Source organism: Sorex araneus, chromosome X (genome assembly GCF_027595985.1).
Source record: "Sorex araneus isolate mSorAra2 chromosome X, mSorAra2.pri, whole genome shotgun sequence".
In the NCBI taxonomy this organism is placed as follows: Eukaryota; Metazoa; Chordata; class Mammalia; order Eulipotyphla; family Soricidae; genus Sorex; species Sorex araneus.
Window position 1 is genome coordinate 131,257,302 of NC_073313.1, and position 20,947 is coordinate 131,278,248.

General features: G+C 38.8%; 1 protein-coding gene across 1 annotated transcript in view; it reads right to left on the reverse strand.

Annotated features, from left to right (window-relative positions):
- The window catches only part of DACH2 (dachshund family transcription factor 2), a 299,991-nt gene that overhangs the window by 207,413 nt on the left and 71,631 nt on the right, over positions 1 to 20,947 (reverse strand). The gene's annotated exons all lie outside the window — the stretch shown is intronic.

A 20,947-nucleotide genomic window follows, 5' to 3' on the forward strand; every position in this document is an offset into this window, starting at 1 on the left:
GGGTGCTTGCCTTGCACGTGGCCAACCCGGGTTCGATTCCTCTGTCCCTCCCAGAGAGCCCAGCAAACTACTGAGAGTATCTGCCCACACAGCAGAGCCTGGCAAACTACCCATGGAGTATTCCATATGCCAAAAACAGTAGCAACAAGTCTCACAATGGAGACATTACTGGTGCCCACTTGAGCAAATCAATGCATGACAGGATGACAGTGCGACAGTGCAGTGCTACATATTTACAAAATTAAAAGATACAATTTTTGAAAAAATCTTTTATTTCTACTTATCATTCGTTTGCAATTTTGTGGAATTCCAAGAGTTTAATAAATCTGTATGTTTTTAGATGTCACCACCTTCACAATTAAATAAAAGATTTTTCTCATATTTTGTATATAAAGAAACATAGTAAAGGAACACAAGTGGTCAAAGTCATTAGAACTGAAGATTTTGTCTACAGAGTTTACATGGGAGGACAGGTGGCAGAGAGGGGCCCTTTGGACACTGGTTAAAGAAAGTAGGTACTCTGGTGTTGGAATGATGGAAGTACAAAAAGTCTAATTAACAGCACTGTAAATGCCAGTACCTAAAAATGGTAAAAAGAAAAAAAGTCAAAAAGTAACAGCTACACAGTGACAAATATTGCACTCTTCAGCCCCTCCATGGGTCTCACAATTTCTAGTTATCTTATGCACGATCTTCCAAATGAATGTGTACTACCTCAATTCCAGCAAGAATTTGAGTTGTGGGAAAGTATTTTAAATTTTTCAGTTATTATTTACTCAAACATTAGTCAATTTCTCTCAAAGAAAATATAAGATATCTGGAGAGAAAATATGAGATATGTGTGTAAGCTATTGACTTAGATTATACTAATTATTTTCTACCTCTAAGGATATATTCACTTTCTTTGATGAAAAGGGTCACCCCTTCTAAACACACACACGATATGAGATTAATACCGGGACAGTAGAAACAAGCCATGAGGACTGTCCCATGGTTGAAAGCTTGGTACAAGTGGCAGGAGAGGGAGGGCAGTTAGAATAGAAAAGTCCACTATGAGTGTAATAACTGGAAATGATTATTCTAGACAAGAACTGAGTGCTGAAAGTAGGTAAACGAATTAACATGATAACCTTTCAGTACCTGTTTTGCAAATGCTAATGCCCAAGAAGAAAGAGAGAGAAGGGGAGCAAGAGAGAGAGAAAGTGGATAAGTTCCTAATACAGAGGTAGAGTGGGGGAGGGGGTGACAGGAAGAAAAAGGGACATTAGGGGTAGGAAATGTACACTGGTGAAAGGATGTGTATTGGAACATTGTATGACTAAAACCCAACCATAAACAACTTTGTAAAAGTGTATCTCACAGGTGATTCATTTTTTTGAAAAAAGAAAAAGAATGTGGCATCCTTTGATTTTTGAACTAGATTATTTTATTATTTTTCACTTATATAAAGGCACAGAAGCAAATAATATGCATAAAAACATTCGATTAGAAATAAACAGATTTGTAACAAAATGTTATTATTTAACAATTCAAAACAGCAATAAAAATGTTTTCTATGCACAGTATGGACGACTCTCAAAAAACTTGAGGTTGAGCTCCCATTTGACCCAGCAATACCACTGCTGGGAATATATCCCAGAAAAGCCAAAAAGTATAGTCGAAGTGACATATGCACTTATATGTTCACCGCAGCACTGTTTACAATAGCCAGAATCTGGAAAAAACCCGAGTGCCCTAGAACAGATGACTGGTTGAAGAAACTCTGGTACATCTATACAATGGAATACTATGCAGCTGTTAGAAAAAATGAGGTCATGACGTTTGCATATAAGTGGATCTACATGGAAAGTATCATGCTAAGTGAAATGAGTCAGAAAGAGAGAGACAGACATAGAAAGATTGCACTCATCTGTGGAATATAGAATAATAGACTATAAGACGAACACCCAAGAATAGTAGAAATAAGTACCAGGAGGTTGTCACCATGGCTTGGAGGCTGTTCTCTCACTCTGGGCAACTCAGAGAAGGGAACAGCAAGTAAAATGTGGTTGTTGGTCATGTGGGGGAAAGATGATGCGGGCCAAATATAGACTAGAGACTGAACGCAATGGCCACTCAACACCTTTATTGCAAACCACAACACCTAACCAGAGAGAGAGAACAAAAGGGAATTCCCTGCCATAGTGGCAGGGTGGGGTGGGGGGAGACGGGACTGGGAAGGGGGGGTGGGATGTTGGGTTTACTGGTGGTGGAGAATGGGCACTGGTGAAGGGATGGGTTATCAAACTCTGTAAGGGAGAAACATGAGCACAAAAATGTATAAATCTGTAACTGTACCCTCACGTTGACTCACTAATTAAAAATAAACTATAAAAAAAATTTAAAAAAAAATGTTTTCTATGCTACAACATACAAAAACATTTAAATTATTGCACATGCAAATATATTTAAATTAATTTTATTAGCTATAACCTCAACAGATCTAAAGTAAATTTAAATTAAAAGTTTCCTGTCCTTTGAAATAGAAGTCAAATATTAATCGCACATATAATAGGAACTTATATATTAGGTTTCATACGTTTCCTTACCCAGACAACAATTTTAGCCACTTTTTGTCAATTTTTTTTTTATTTTTGGGTTACACCCGGCGATGCACAGGGGTTACTCCTGGCTCATGTACTCAGGAATTACTCCTGGCGGTGCTCAGCGGACCATATGGGATGCTGGGAATCGAACCCAGGCCACATGCAAGGCAAGCGCCCTACCTGCTGTGCTATTGCTCCAGCCCCATTTTTTGTTATTTTTGTGGGCCCAATACAACAAAGAAAATGTTAAAGGGGTAGCAAATTTCACATAAAATGATGCTTCCCATGTTTATCCATTTATATGCAAATTTCATGACTTCATCTTTTCTAACAGCTGCATAGTATTTCACTGTGTGGACGTACCAAAGTTCCTTTAACCAGTCATCTGTTCTTGGGTACTTGGGATTTTTCCAGATTTTGACTACAGTGCCGCAATGAACATAGTATTGCAGATGTCATTTGTACTATACACTTTTGCCTCTCCGGGATATATTCCCAAAAGTGGTATAGCTGGGTCAAATGGGAGCTCAATTTCTAATTTTTTGAGAATTGTCCATACTGTTTTCCAAAAGGGCTGAACCAGTCTGAATTCCCACCAGCAGTGACGGAGAGTCCCTTTCTCCGCACATCCATGCCAACACAGGTTGCTTTTGTTCTTTTGGATGTGGGCCAGTCTCTGTGGTGTAAGATGATATCTCATTGTTGTTTTGATCTGCATCTCTCTGATGATAAGTGATGAAGAGCATTTTTTCATGTGCCTTTTGGCCATTCGGCTATCTTCTTTGAGAAAGTTTCTGTTCATTGCCCCATTTTCTGATGGGATTGGAAGTCTTCTTTTTGTAGAGTTCAACTAGTGCCCTGTATATCCTTGATATCAACCCATTATCCGATGGGTATTGGGTAAATATACTTTCCCATCCTGTTGACTGTCTTTGTATTTTGGTCACTGTTTCTTTTAAGGTGCAGAAGCTCCTTAGTTTAAGATAGTCCCATTTGTCAATCTCTGTTTCCACTTGCTTGGCCAGTGGCATATCATATATGAAGATACCTTTAGCTTCAATGTCATGGAGGGTTTTGCCAACCTTGCCTCCAATGTATTTTATGGATTCTGATCTGATGTTGAGGTATTTAATCCATTTTGATCTGATTTTTGTTCATGGTGTTAGGTAGAGATATAAGCCCATATTCTTGCATGTAGCTGTCCAGTTTTGCCAGCATAATTTGTTAAAGAAGATTTCCTTGCTCCACTTCACGTTTCTTGCTCCTTTATCAAAGATTAGGTGATCATATATTTGAGGGTGTGTATAGGGATATTCAACTCTGTTACATTGGTCTGCGGCTCTGCCTTTGTTCCAGTACCATGATGTTTTAATTATTACCATTTTGTAGTAGAGTTTGAAGTTGAGGAAGGTGATGCCTCCCATCTTGTTTTTCCCCAGAATTTCTTTAACTGTTCGTAGGGGATATGTTGTTCTATATGAATTTCAGGAGTGTTTGATCCACTTCTTTGAAGAATGTCATGGGTATCCTTATAGGGATCGCATTGAATCTGTACAATGTTTTGGGGAGTATTGCCATTTTAACAATCTTAATAGGAATGCTGTGGACTTTTGGGTATTGATTTTATAGCCTGCAATTTTGCTATACAAGTCGATTGTTTCTAGGAGTTTCTTGGTAGAGGCTTTAGGGTTCTCTAAATATAGTATCATATCATCTGCGAATAGTGAAAGCTTGATTTCTTCCTTTCCTATCTGAATGCCCTTAATATCTTTTTCTTGCCTAATAGGTACTGAAAGTACTTCCAGGATTTTGTTGAACAGAAATGGTGAGAGTGGGCATCCTTGGCTCGTCCCTGATATAAAAGGGAAGGCTCTTAGTTTTTCTCCATTGAGGATAATGCTTGCCATAGGCTTGTGGTAGATGGCTTTGACTATGTTGAGGAAAGTTCCTTCGATACCCATTTTGCCAAGAGTTTTCATAATAAACGGGTGCTGAATCTTGTCAAATGCTTTCTCTACATCTATTGATACAATTATATGGTTTTTATCTTTACTTTTGTTGATATGATGGATTATGTTGATTGATTTCCGGATGTTAAACCATCCTTGCATCCCCGGGATGAATCCCACTTGGTCATGGTGTATGATCTTTTTGATGAGTTGTTGAATTCTATTTGTTACTATTTTGTTGAGAATCTTCACATCCCTGTTATTCAGGGATATTTGCCTGTAATTTTCTTTTTTGTGGGGTCTTTGTTTGCTTTTGGTTTTAAGGAGATACGAGCCTCATAGAAAGTGAGTTAATTTTCCCAAACTCTGGTTGGGAGAGTTCTTTTTCTTCAATTTCCTGGAAAAGTTTGAGAAGAACTGGAAATAGGTCATCTATAAATGAAAAAAATCGCTAGTAAATCCATCTGGACCTGGACTTTTATTTTGGGGAAGAATTTTGATTACAGTTTCAATTTCCTTGATATTATTGGGTCTATTCAAGTATTCCAGATCTTCTTGATTCAGCTTTGGGAGATTACAGGAATCTAGGAATTTATCCATTTCTTCTAGTTTCTCTTGTTTCGTGGAATATAGACTTGCAAAGTAGTCTCTGATGATGTTTTGAGTTTCTTTTGTTTCTGTTGTGATGTCCCCCTCTTCATTTCTGATTTGTTTTTTTTAGGGTTTTCTCTCTCTCTCTCTTTCTTGTGATTCGTGCTAGTGGTTTATCAATCTTGTTTATTTTATCAAAGAACCAGCTCTTCATTTCATTGATCTTTCTAATTGCCTCTTGGGTTTCCATGTTGTTAATTTCAGCTCTAAGTTTTGTTATGTCTTTACTTCTGCATGGTTTAGGCTCCTTTTTTTGGTCCTTTTGTAAAATCTTGAGCTGTGAAGTCAAGTTATGTATGTAGGTTCTTTCTTCCTTCCTGAAGAATGCTTGCAGAGGTATAAATTTTCCCCTTAACATGGCTTTACCTGAGTCCCATATGTTCTGGTAACTTGTATCTTAATTCTCATTTGTTTCCAGGTATCTTTTGATTTCTTCTTTGATTTCCTTCCTAACTCACTCTCGTTGTTTAACATTGAGTTGTTTAATTTCGAGGTGTTTGATTTGGTTCTCCGTGTCTGGTGCATGATTAACTTCTATCTTCAGTGCATCATGGTCTGAAAAGATAGTTGATACAATTTCTATCTCCCTGATTCTATTGAGATATGTTTTGTGACCCAGCACGTGATCTATTTTGGAAAATGCTCTGTGTGCACTGGAAAAAATGTGCGTTTTTTGCTTTTTAGGATGCAAAGCCCTGTATAGATCTATTAGACCTCTCTCTTCTATCTCTTTTTTCACAGCCAGTGTTTCCTTTCTGAGTTTTAACCTTGTTGATCTATCTAGAGACGATAGGACAGTGTTGAAGTCTCCAACTACTATTTTGTTGCTAGCAATGTCCTTATTAATATCTGTTAACAGTTGTTTTAAGTATTTAGCTGGTCCCTCATTAGGTTGGTACACGTTTAGGAGTGTGATTTCTTCCTGGTGAACATATTCTTTGATTAGTAAAAAATGGCCTTCGCTATCCCTTCTAATCTTTTTCAACCTTAAATCTATGTTGTTGGATACTTGTATGTCCATCTCGGCTTTTCTGAGGGAATTGTTTGCTTGCAGTATTGTTTTCCATCCTTTGACTTTGAGTTTGTGATTGCTCTGACTCCTCAGCTGTGTTTCTTGTAGGCAGAAGAATATTGGGTTTAATTTCCAAATGCATTCTGCCACTCTGTGTCTCTTTCTTGGAGCATTTAGACCATTGACATTGAGAGAGATTATTGTCATGGAGTTTTGTGCCATCATTCTGTAAGGTTTTGTTGTGCTTGTAGGGGGTTTTCTTATCTTAGAGTAGCTCCTTTAATCCTTCTTTGCAGTTTACTTTTGAGTCTACGAAGTTCCTGAGCTGTTGTTTAATGAAATAATGTATTGTTCCTTCAAGTTTGAGTGAGAGTTTAGCCGGGTAAAGTATTCTTGGTGAAGCGTTTATTTCATTGAGTTTTTTCATTACATCGCCCCATTGCCTTCAGGCTTGGAGGGTTTCCTCTGATAGGTCTGCTGTAAATCTAAGGAGTGCTCCTCTGTATGTGATTTCCTTCTTTTACCTTGCTGCTTGCAGTACCGTGTGTCTATCCATGGCATCCATCATTCTATGATATGTCTTGGAGTCCTTTTATTAGGGTCTCTTTTAGCTAGCACCCTTCGGGCTCCTGGATCTGGATTCCTGCATTCTCTAGCTCTGAGAACTTCTTAGCAATGATGTCTGTAACTGTTGCTTTTACATTGGGGTTACCTCTCTGTTCTTCTAGTACTCCAATGATTCTTATGTTGTTCCTCTTGAGGTCTTTCCCTAGGACTCTGATTCACCCTAGAGCTATTTTGAGATCTTTTGCCGTTGTTTGTTGTTTCCTATAAGCTCTTTGTTGCTCATATTCAAGCTCACGGATTCTGTTTTTGGCTGTAGTCATTCTACTGTTGAGGGCACCTACTGAGTTTTTTATTTCATCTAATAGATTCCTTTATTTGTGTTACTTCTGTTTGCAGTTTTGAAATTTTTGCTCTCATTTCTTTCTGTATTTTCTTTTTAGTGGTTAAATTTTAGGTTTTTTAAACTAATTTATTTTTTAAATTAGTGAGTCACCGTGAGGGTACAGTTACAGACTTACACATTTTCATGCTTGTGTTTCCCTCATACAATGTTCGAGAAACCATTCCTCCACCAGTGTCCATTCTCTACCACTTATGAACCCAGTATCCCTCTCACCCTCCAATCCCAACACCTTCCCACCCTGCTGTTTTTCTTGGTGGGCCATTACACTGCTTCTTTCATGTCCTCCTTTAATTTGCTTGATGTCTGTTCAACCATTACTTTGAGTTTATTGAACATCTTCAACATTTCATCTGAATTCTTTATCTGAGAGACCGTACTTGTGGGTAACCCCTGTTGGGGCTTCTGTAATCTTTTCTTCATCCTCTCCTCATGGTGGGGATTTTAGCTGTTTCTTCATATTGTTGTGGAATTATGGACGTGAAACTATCCAATTCTCTATCCCTATTACCTCTTGCTGCAAGAGTAGATTTTGGATGAACTCAGTCAATGGTGGTTGACTTTTTCCTCTTCTAGAATACTTCCTTACTCTCAGGTGCTCCTCCTGGTTTATGTGAGGCTTCTAGTGAAGTTTTGGAGGATATGCTCTTTTTATAATGGACTTGTGAAGCTTCTTGTGTTCACTGAGAGTTTTGGTGAAACTGGAATAGGCTAATGAACTATTGGTCTATTGTGATTGAGATTGCCAGGATGTTCTTCATGGAATTAGGTTATACAGATTGTTACCTAATTCCACAATTCTAGGAAGGGGGGGGATAACTATGGGCAGCCCCACAGGAGGCCACGCCCCTTCCGTGGAGGCCATTGGCACCTGACATAGAGGCCATGCCCCTAGCCACCTGTTGGGGAAAGCAGCAGAGCTAGGTCCGTGCAAGGGGCCTGGGACCGGAACCCTTGGTCCTGAGAGGCTACAGGGGAGCCACGGGATGGGGTGGCACATCTCTGTCTGGCAGGGAGGAGGCTGGGTGTCCCATGACAAGTGGCGGAGCTAGGGTGGTGCGCACAGGGGTCTGGGGCTGGAAATTGGGGTCCTGAGAGGCTGCGGGGTACCGCTGCACGGGTGGGGTGGCACAGCTCCATTGGGCGGGTAGGGAACTGGGGGTCCCACGCACCTGTAAGGACAAGACAAGCAAAGGAGCTAATGCGGCATGCTCTGTGGCCTATACTCTTGGAAATTTTAGGGAGTCTTTTTTTACTACCGTGTAAATACCTTTATAGCTGTTTAATTAACATAGAAAGGTATTTAACCTTTAAGGGGACCTGGAAATTCTAGAGCATGGATGTATGTCTAAAGAAAAACAAAAGAGAATTTATTTCATTATATAAAATATAAAACCAAAACATCGATATTTCATGACTTTTTAAATTTTCTGACATCTTCCAAACTACTCATCAACTTAATTCTCCACAGGCATAGTTTTCTATTCAAGGCCCATTAAAATAAAAATACCCATTTAAGTCTTTCAAGAAATTTCTTTTTCCTATAGCCAGCTGGGAAATCGAAATTATGTTGATATTAAAATATGCTTTTTCTGAATGACTTTATTCTGTAAATTTGACTCTTGGACATAAACAGAGTTATTTTGATGAAAAACCAGGGCCAAAAATAAAAGAAAAATAAATATGTACATGGGGATATGTGATAACAAAGAAAAAAATAGTGTAGATATGACGCTATTTTATTTATAAGTACTGATCCTCAGTCATACAAAAAAGACCCCAAGATATCAGCAATGAAAAGACATAGATCTTCAACAATAGTTCATGATATCAGGAATACTGCATCTTGGGCTGGGGAAATATTATTTTCCTCTTTCTGTCTCTATTCATCAAAACCTAACTATCCACGAAGAATTGAATCAAATTTCATCTCCATTGTCCATTCTAGGTAAAGTAATATTCTGATATAAATAATTTAAGTCATCAAACTATTCAACCTATATTCATTTATTAAGTATTTTGAGTGCCTTCTCTGTGTCTGGGTTGCATCTGTCACTTATTAAAATATTTCAGCTTAACAATTAGTGATCATAATACTTCTTTCTATAAATTAATATTTTTGTGGGGGTGTATTGGGGTCACAGCCAGTAGTACTCAGGCTTTTTCCTGGTTTACAGGAAAGGTTCACTCAGGGTTCACTCCTGTTAGGGATGGGGCACTGGATGTAGTGCCAGGACCAAACTCAGATTGACTTCTCAGAAAGCAAGCCTCTCATGCATGGTATTATTTTAGGGAGTTGAGACAAACAAGAGGGAGAGCATGATTTTGTTACACAGAGAATCTGGGGACCACGAGATTAAATAGTTGCAGTGTTCTCCACATGTGATAAGGTTGGTAGAGATGAGGATCAAAGATTTTATGGAACAGAAGTCTAAAACTCTCATTATTAACATCTAATTTAAATTATCATTGGAACAAAATAAAGAATGAAATAAAATGTGAACTCTGAGTTTATGTGTTTTCTTTTATGAAAAGTTACATTCTAAGACTCATTAAACAAAATTACAATAGAATATTCTCAAATGATCACCAATTTGAGGAACAACCATGTTAACTGAAAGAACACTTAACAACTTATAAGGAAACTTGGGTGCCAGTCCCAACTACTCAGTTAACTAGCTGGGTGACCACGATCAATAACTTCTGCTCTGTAGATGTTACTTCATCCTTACTTGTAAAATAATAGTTGGACAAACTGTACTCTAAGCCCATTATAGATCAACTACTCCATGCTTCTCTGAATCTTACATATTTGGCTGTATATGTATATGTAAAGGTAGGTTTAAGTGATAATTGTAATTTAAAATTTCCTAACTGAAATCTGCTAATGATCTAATAGAAAATTCTAATTTTCTGCTTGAAAACTTGTTTAATTCAAAGCAGAACAAAAAATAAATCACTGCTACTTTCATTTCTCCTCCAGGCATTTAGTATAATCTTGGACTTCCTGATTGAAAAATTAGATAGACTGAATTAGGTAGTTTGCATAACAGATGGATAAAAATGTGCCACTCCTACTGGCTTCTTTCTACTATCACACTAAATCTTATATAGATACATAGATAAAAGTGAACATAATATATTTACATATATTTAAGTGACATATTCAACATTACTCCATAAAAGTCAGTTGCTTCTGTAATTTTAATGTAGAATCTGGAACTTTGGCACTGTAGAGAACATGTATTAGGCCTTTCTTAACCCAAAACAGAACAAACAATAAATAAGGTAAAATATATGAAATGCAAACAGCTAATAGCAAAAGCTACAATAATGGATGTGTCCTTGTGGTCACTGTCATCATCACTGTCATCCCGTTGTTCATCGATTTACTCTAGCGGGCATCAGTAACTTCTCCATTCATTCCAGCCCTGAGATTTTAGCAGCCTCTCCTTACTCATCTTTCCCAATTATTGGAGGCTCTTTCAAGGTCAAGGGAATGAGACCTGTTATTGTTACTATATTTGGCATATTGAATATGCCCTGGGGAGCTAACCAGACTCTTCTGTGTTGGGTGGGATACTCTCGGTATCTTGCCAGGCTCTCCGTGAGGGATGGAGATTGTATATCAGAGAATACAAGCAAGTATGTTAAAACCAAACACATGTTACTTAAAAAAAAATAAAAACAACCTTTACCCGAAGTCCTTATGGTATCAAACAAAAAGTCAAGCACACAAAATCATCTGATTAAGCCATGGTTCTAATGAATATTTTAATGGATTGTGAAACTTTTTGTTCCTTAGTTCTGTTGTGAATGTTGTTATATTATTTTCTTTAATAAAACTTGTTCAAATAGTACAATATCTAACCCAAGTTGCCATATTTAAAAACTGCATATAGAATGAATTACGTCTCTTTCCAGTTTGCTTATTTATGTAGCACTTTGTACATGTACATGTATTTAAAATAATATTTACTTTTATACTTATCTCTTTCACAAGTTTGTGATCATTTGGGAGAAACAAAGCCTATCTTTTAATCAAATCCCCTTAATAACAAGACTAACTTAAAAGTTGTGAAATAGAATAAATGCTAAATTTGTTGTCCAAAAATGTGTTAGCAGTTATTGTTAACTAGAACTAAGACTTTTTTCCAAAGACCATATCAACAGCAGAAATATGGCCACACTGTATTTAGGTAATAGTGTGCCTCTTAATACTTAGCAACACAAGAGAATCTGTCACCTGAAGACATTTTGACTGATATGCAGAGGTAATTCTCCATTGACAATTTTCATTGCTAGAAATTGTTTCCTTGTGTTTTTATTTTTTTCTCTTTTGTCTGTATCAAACTTTTATTCTCCAACCACGATTTTTTTAATAATTTATTTATTTTTTAATTGGTGAGTCACAGTGAGGGTACAGTTACAGATTCACACATTTTCGTGCTTGTTTTTCCCTCATGCAATGTTCGAGAGCCCATCACTCCACCAGTGTCCATTCTCCACCACCAATGAACCCAGTATCCCTTCCACCCCCCTATACCGCCCCCCCACCATGCTCCGCCTCTGTGGCAGAGCATTCCAATTTGTTCTCTCTCTCTCCTTTTGGGTGTTGTGGCTTGCAATAGGGGTATTGAGTGGCCATCATGTTCAGTCTCTAGTCTATTTTCAGCATGCATCTCCCTCCCCGCGCAGGATCTCCAATCACATTTTACTTGGTGTTCACTTCTCTATCTGGGATGACTTTCCCCCAGCGTGTGAGGCTAGCTTCCAAGCCATGGAGCCAACCTCCTGGTATTATATACTACTATTCTTGGGTATTAGTCTCCTACTCTGCCATTTTATATTCCACAGATGAGTGCAATCTTTCTATGTCTGTCCCTCTCTTTCTGGCTCATTTCACTTAGCATGATACTTTCCATGTTGATCCACTTATATGCAAAGTTCATGACTTCATCTTTTCTAATAGCTGCATAGTATTCCATTGTATATATGTACCAAAGTTTCTTTAACCAGTCATCTGTTCTCGGTCACTCGGGTTTTTTCCAGATTCTGGCTATTGTAAACAGTGCCACGATGAACCTATAAGTGCAGATGTCATTTAGACTATACTTTTTTGTTTCTCCAGGATATATTCCCAGAAGTGGTATTGCTGGATCAAATGGAAGCTCAATTTCTAATTTTTTTGAGTAGTGTCCAGATTGTTTTCCAAAGGGGCTGGACCAGTCGGCATTTCCACCTGCAGTGAAGGAGGGTCCCTTTCTCTCCACATCCTCTCCAACCACGATTTAAACACAACTCTAATTGCTATGATATTGTCTTGGGATAAGAGACTGGATCTATTAAATAATTGGATAATTTGACCTCTATGATATGAAACATTTCAAAAAGTTCCAAAGGCAGGAAGCAAAATTCAACCATCCCCAAAAATGACTTTCATAAGAGGGAAATATGAAGACATAATACGTTACAACTGAAGGCAGATTTTCTGCATTAGGCCAGTTTATTCTATTTCCCCATGGTTTTGTGATGAACCTATACATAAGGAGTTAGCTAGATATTATATATCTTATTTTTCATATTTAAAAATTTTATTTTATAAGTTAATTCACAATATTTAATTATATTTAATACTCAAACCAATCCCACCACCATTACACCTTCCCACCACCAAATTCGGCATATTCCCATCCCAAATCCCATTCCCTCTCCCAAAACACAACCGAAAGAATATGTGTTGTACTGTCTATTATTGAAGAACTGTTGAACATGCTTACAGAAAAGTGTTCATATAGGAAACAGTGTGAAGATTGTTCTATTTTGGCAGGAGTCATTAAGACATTCTATAGGATATCCTTAACATGTTTTTAAATTTTGGGTGATGTGAGCTTTGGGATATATCTGAAAATATGTATATTTGCATATATATAAGACACTCCCTACCCATTCTCCATAATTACCACACCATATTTGATGAGGTTCAGACAGTAGGCAACAAATCACAAATTATTTTTCACATTATTTTTAAAATGTACGACTGACAGTGAAGACTTGAAACTAGTCAAAATAAAACTGAAGTAAAAAATTAAGAACCAGTAAGCTCCTCTGGACATAGATTGTTGAGAACGTTTCCTTATTTTGTATTATAATGGGATGGAGTCTAAATTTGTAATCAGAAATATTTGTTTAGATTTGCAGATACAGTGAAGCATAGCTCAAGGTATCATCCCACACATAAATTTAATCATCATTCTAGCATCTACCAACTTGCAACCATTTCTAATAATGTATTTCTTTGTTCTTCTTATAAAATATATTCTTGTGACTATGCACCATAATCTTTACTCTATGTTTCACCACCATTTTCCAACCTGTCAATATATTGCTTAATAAACTTTTTTGATAATCACATTACCATAAATTTCAAAGGATTGAACCCATAATGGTCAGAGAAACCAGACCTTCGAGTCTATAAAATTACTACTTTAAAAAAAAAAACATATGTGGGTAGAATCTCCCGACTCCACACCAGGCTGTTTGCACTGGAGCACCTCGAAGAGGGGCGGGTTGAATTTCCCTCCCCACCCCAAGCAGAACCCCGGCAGCCAAAAACCTCGAGAACCCAACAGCAGCCATGCTCAAGGCCTCTCTCCACATACTCGGACAAGCCTCACCCATGAAGAAACTGACAGAGGAACCCAGCTATGCGGGACCTGTGGCTGCAATCTCCAAGCCTGCTTGATCAGGACTGGGCCTGCTCTACCCAGGTCCCCAGTTTTCAAGTAGCTTTGCAATCACATCCACAAACTGCTTCTGGTGCCATGTAATCTCCTCAACAGCCAAGATCCAGAGACTATAAAATAAAACTCCCGGAAGAGAGCAATGCAGTATTTTCTGAAGCACGTGGCCATGATCTCTTATACTCTAGCCCACTAATGTACCTAAAGTAGCACACGGGTACTTGGGTTTAACATACTTGCTTGTATTCTTGTATATACGGGCTTAAATGGACCCAGAATGAAATACAACCTTCACACACTTACCTCTTATTGTGGTGGGAAGATGCTTGCTGGTTGGGTAGGTGTTTGAATATTATATGTAATGAACTATTGTGAACTCATCATCATCATTATCATCCCGTTGATCATCAAATTTCTCAAGTGGTCTCAGTAATGTCTCCATTTGTCCTAGTCCTGAGATTTTAGAAGCCTCTCTCTACTCATTCTCCCCAACAATGCTGCATTGGAGGTTCTTTCAGGGTCAGGGGAATGAGATCCAGCTTATTACTGGTTTTGGCATATTAATACAGCATGGGGACCTTGTGAGGCTCTCCCATGTGGGCAAGAAATTCCCGGTAGTTTGCCAAGTTCTCACAGAGGGAGAAGTAGACTAAGCTTCCGGGAGCTTGCTTTTAAGTCTCTGTATGCTGGCCATTGATGGGATTCCACGGCGCCGGGGGCAGTCCCTGGGTGTGATCGCATAGCTACTGGGAAATAGGAAATCTGGGCAGAGGAGGCTCAGTCCAGATCCGAGGAGGCTTGGAGGTCTCAGCCCCGGGTCCCACACACCTGGGTTCCTCTGCTGGTACCTTCATGCATGAGGCTCGTCCGAACGTGTGGAGAGGGGCCTTGAGCATGGCTGTGACTAGGCTCCGGAGGTCTTTGGCTGCGGGAGCTCTGCTCAGGGCGGGGAGGGAAGCTGCAGCCCAGCCCCTCCGAGGGGCCCCAGGGAAGAGAGCCAGCGTGCGGGCCAGAGACTCTACTTTGTAAACTACTTCATGAAAATAAAATGTATAAAAATCGAAAAAATATGTTTCCTTTAGCCCTTAAGTGAAGTAACATTCCTTTCAAAGAAGAATTGCCTTGGCACCAGAGTTATAGTACAGCGGGGATAGCTTGTGAAAATCTTTACGTTCAGACTGTGTAAGTCCTTCATTCTCATAGGGATTACATGTGGACGGATGTTTTTGGGCTCTCCCGGCTCTCTCCAACTCTCTCTTTCTCTCTGTGTGTGTATCTCTCTCTAATAGCAAAATTATTTCTTCCTGCTGTATCCATCTCCTGTATCTCTTTGCTGTCTCTCTTCTTCTCTCCTACTCTTTAATTCTCCTTTCTTCAATCAATCAATTCCTTTCTCCCCGCAGCTGCTCTTTTTTATCCTCTCACCAACCATCAAGAATGTTTTTTCCAGTCTTCCCGACCTGCAGCCCACAGGGCAAAACAGCCCTTAATGTGTATTTCTCCTCTCCTTAGACCTGAAACTTAATTAAAATCTTTAATTATAGTTCCTAATATTTGTCATTCTGTATGGACACAGTAACAGACACTTTTAGGCTTGTAGGGTGACTCTCCTGGGGATGTCACACCACAGACTCAGATTATAGTCCTCAGGCTGAATTAATCATTCCTAACCCCAGCAGATTCCAAATCTAGTTATTACTTTTGGATCATGACAGAATTTGAACATAACCAAGCTCTTAACTTATAGTTAAGCATTAGGGCACTTTGTCCAGGCCCATTTCAATGCCAGGGTAGTCCATAGCTCACCACTGTTCCTGGGTCCATCCAGTCTCTCGTCAGAATCCTGCTTTGGGGGATCTAGGAAGTAGGGGCAACTCAGGCTTAAGTTGAGAGAACAGATGTCCAGGGGTAATATTATCTCGAGTAATCAACTCCCAAGCTACAGGCTTGTCCTTTTTAACTGTCTTCCTGTATCCATACAAAAGCAATTGCTCTGAAATAACTAACCATGTAAGGACATTAAGGAGAAGAGAAAAACAATATTTACAAGTCAGAGTCTAATCAGGAGACAAAGGTAGTTGACAGGTTTGTGGGCAATCAACAAACACAAGCTCCCAGAGGCCAGGGAGGAAGGGCAAATCAACGTTATCCTACAACAGCTGACCTGGTTTCGATCCCTGGCACGCAATATGGTCTCTGCAGCACAACACGAGTGAGGCCTGAGTACAGAGCTCAGGAGCACCAGCAGGTGTGGCCGAAAAAGAAAATACAGTGTGAGAAGAAAAAGACAAAAAAATGAAAAAATTATTTGTTGTCAAGCTATATAATAGCAGTCCATTATTAAAAAAATATAGAAATGTGGAAAGAAGGTCAAGCCGTTGAATCATCCCAGGTGATTAGTCTCTGGGCTAATAACTTAGTCTCTAGGCTAAGAACTCTGGGGCCTTCTCAGAATAGAGACATGCTCTTTCCCCTCTTTTCCAGAAAGCCCAGCCACCAACACCCAACATCCTCCACAATAGAAGTGGCCCAGATCCATAGTTTAATATCATCAAGCAACCAAGTCACTATATCATCCCAGCTCCACAATCTCCTAGAGCATGTTCAATATGCAACATCTACAAATTTCACAGTGCCAATAGCCTAGTAGAAGCATAGCATGTATTAGAGAGATAGTACTGCAAGTAAGTCACTTCCCTGACACATGAAACACCTGGGCTCAAACCCCAGCATCCCTTATGGTCAACTCAAGCCTGCCAGGAGTGATTCCTGAGTACACAGCCAAAAATAACCTCTGAAAAGTGCCTGCTGTATCCCCCAAACAGATAAACAAAAATTCAGATTCTGCAGAGGTGATTTTTAAAAAGGCATATTCAATTAGGCCTCATTTCAAAGATAACCCTTCATGCACAATCCAGAAGAAATTTAATTTACTGACAGTAGTAATCTATTTCATGAGGAGTCAGAAAGCTGCATATGCATTCATGAGTTTGACCAGGATTGTGGAGGCCAATGGAAGCCAAAGCCTTACCAAACATAGCTTCAGCTCAAAAGGGAGTAAGGGGGCTGGAGCGATAGCACAGCGGGTAGGGAATTTTCCTTGCACACGGCCAACCCGGGTCCGATCCACAGCATTCCATATAGTCCCCTGAGCATCGTCAGGAGAAATTCCCAAGTGCAGAGTCAGTAGAAACCCCTACGCATTGCCGGGTGTGATCATAAAAGCAAAAAAAGGGAGTAAGAATTGCTCTTAACCAAACCTGCCGATCGGTAAATGGACTTAGAGAAAGTATCTCTACTGACTCTGAATAGACTTTCTTATTCCTACATGCTTGTACCAAAATATGGAAACACAGGGGACATATAATTACTAAAAACAGTCCAGTAAAAAGACAGTCTAGTAAAGCAGGGAAAAGAAATTTTAAAAGCACTAGAAAGAATTGTGTTAGTTAAGAGCACAGAGAATGACGAACGAAAGGAGCCCAATCAGAACAGGGGGAAGGAAATAATAAAACTCAGAGCAGAAGTTAACAAGATGGAAACCAAGAAAACAATCCGAAAGATCAATGAAACCAAGAGCTGGTGCTTCGAGAAAATAAATAAGATCGATAAACCTCTAGCAAGACTCACGAAGAAAGGGAGAGAGAAAACCCTAATAAACTGAATCAGAAATGAAAAGAAGGACATCACAACAGAAACTACAGAAATTCAAAAGATCCTCAGGGATTAGTTTGAGAAGCTTTATACCACAAAAGAAGAAAACGTCTAGGAAATGGATAAATTCCTGGATTCCTATAGCCTCCCAACGCTGAACCAAGAAGACCTGGAATACGTGAACAGACATATCACCATCAAAGAAATTAAAAAGGTAATAAAAATTCTTGCCAAGCACAAAAGTCCTGCCCCAGATGGATTCACTACTGAATTCTTTCAAATCTTTAAAGAGTACCTATTGCCAGTCCTTTTCAAGTTTTTCCAGGAAATTGAAGAAACAGAAACACTCTCAAACAATTTCTCTGAGGCACATATCACCCTGGTCCCCAAAACTGGAGAGATATTACAAAAACAAATTACAGGTGATATCCCTATGAATACAGATACAACAAAATATTAGCAAATAAAAGCTCTACCAAAAGGATCATACACTATGACCAAATGGGATTTATTCAAGGGATGCAAGAATGGTTTAACATTTGCAAGTCAATCAACATAACTCATTATATCAATAAAAGGAGAGATAAAACTCATATAACCATAAACGCAGTGAAAGCATTTGACAAGATCCAACACCCACTTATTACAAAAACGCACCAAAATGTAAATTGAAGGAATTTCCATAAATATACTCAAAGCCATCTACCACAAGCCCATGGCAAGCATTATTCTCAATGGGGAAAAACTAAAAGCCTTCCCTCTAAGATAGGGCACAAGACAAGGTTGCCCACTTTCTCCAATCCTATTCAATATAGTACTGGAAGTCCTGGACATAGCAGTTAGGCAAGAAAAAGATATCAAGGGCATACAGATAGGAAAGGAAAAGGTCAAGTTATCACTATTTGCAGATGATATAAATCTATACTTAGAAAACCCTAAAGACTCTATAGAAAAACTGCTAGAAACAATAGGTCTGTATAGTAAAGTAGAAGGTTACAAAATCAACACCCAAAAGCCCATGGCTTTCTTATATAAAATAATGAAAAAAAAAGAAAGAGACATAAAAAAAATCCCGTTCACAATTGTACCTCAGAAAATCAAGTACCTCATAATCAGCTTAACCAAAGAGGTGAAGGACCTATACAAGGAAAGTTACAAAACATTACTTCAAGAAATAAAAGAGGACACTAGGAAATGGAGACACATCCCCTGCTCATGGATAGGAAGGATTAACATTATCAAAATGGCAATACTGCCCAAAGCACTATGCAAACTTAATGTGGTCCCTATCAGGATACCCATTACATATTTCAAACAAATAGACAAAACACTCCTGAAATTCATATGGAACAATAAACCCCACTGAATTGCTAAAGCAATCCTTGGGAAAAAGAAGATGGGTGGAATCACCTTCCCCAACTTCAAACTGTACTACAAAGCAGTAGTAATTAAAACAGCATGGCATTAGGCTAGAAACAGACTCGCAGACCAATGGAAAAGAGTTGAATATTCTGTCACAGACACCCAAATATATGACCACTTAATCTTTGACAAAGGAGCAAGAAATGTGAAGTGGAACAAGGACAACTTTTTCAACAAGTAGTGCTATGAAAACTGGATAGCTACCTGAAAAAAATAAACTTTGACATCTCTCTAATGCCAGGCACAAAAGTCAGATCAAAGTGGATTAAAGACTTCAATATCAGACATGAATCCATAAGGTACATGGAGGAAAATGTAGGCAGAACCCCCATGACATTGAAGCTAAAAGCATCTTTAAGAATGAAACACCACTGACCAAGCAAGTGAAAGTAAACATAAACAAACCGGACTACATCAAACTAAGAAGCTTGTGCATTTCAAAATAAACATTGACCAAAATACAGAGAGAGCCCCAGAATGGGAAAGAATATTTACCCAATACCTATCTGATAAGGGATTAATATCCAGGATATACAAGACACTAGTAGAATTGTACAAGGAAGAAAACCTCCAACCCCATCAAAAAATGGGGATAAGAAATGAACAGAAGCTTCCTCAAAAAACGAAATACAAATGGCCAAAAGGCACATGAAAAAATGCTCCACATCGCTAGTCATAAAATCAAAACAACAATGAGATATCAGATATCATCTCACACCACAGAGTACTGGTACACATTCAAAAGAACAAAAGCAACGAGTGCTGGTATGGGTGTGCAGAAAAAGGGATGCTCTTTCACTGTTGGTGGGAATGCCAACTGGTCCAGCCTTGCTGGAAAACAATGTGGACAGTCCTTCAAAAACTATAAATTGAGCTTCTATATGATTCCACAATACCACTTTGGGAGAATATATCCCGAGGGTGCAAAAAAGCACAATAGAAATGACATCTGTACCTATATGTTCATTGCAGCACTGTTCACAATAGCCAAAATGTGGAAATAACCCAGGTGCCCTAGAACAGATGACTGGTCAAAGAAACATTGGTACATCTACACAATGGAATACTATGTAGCTGTTAGGTGAGATGAAGTCATGAAATTTGTTAGGTGAGATGAAGTGGATAGAGATGGAGAGTATCATGATAAGCGAAATGAGTCAGAGAGGGACAGACATAGAAGGACTGCACTCATTTGTGGAGTATAGTATAACATCACATGATACTGACACCCAAGGACAGTAGATACAAGGGCCAGGAAGATTGCTCCATACTTGGAAGCCTGCCTCCTGAGCAGAGGGGAGAAGGCAGGTGGAATAGTGAAGGGACCACTAAGAAAATGAGGGTTGGAGGAATCAGTCAGGATGGGAGATGTGTGCTGAAAGTAGATAATGGACCAAACATGATAACCTCTCAGTATCTGTATTGCAAACCATGATGCCCAAAATTATAGTATGGGAATATTGTCTGCCATTGAGACAGTAGGAAGATGGTAAAAGGGTGGTATACAGGGGTGTTGGTGATGGGAATGTGCACTGATGGAGGGATGGGTGTTTGATCATTGTATTATTGTAACTCAAACATGAAAGCTTGTGTCTTTCTCACAGCGATTCAATAAAAAATGAGTGGTATTAGAAGCAGACCCCAATAGAATTAAGAGATATGCACTGTAAAATCTATTCAACTATTATAACTTACTGTAACTTAAGTAATAGGTTATTCAACTATGAGACTTATACCCCATTTAGAGAATCACACTATCGCCCCGCTCAATTTGTTTGAGCGGGCACCAGTAATATCTCCATCGTGAGACTTGTTACTATTTTTGGCATGTCAAATACGCCATGGGTATCTTGCCAGGCTCTGTCGTGCGGGCAGGAGAGAAACAATGGGCATTTCAAGACAGTTTTTAAATGGAGACTAAGGAGTGGTTTATCTAAAGAGAGAAACTACTTATTTCTGAAGAT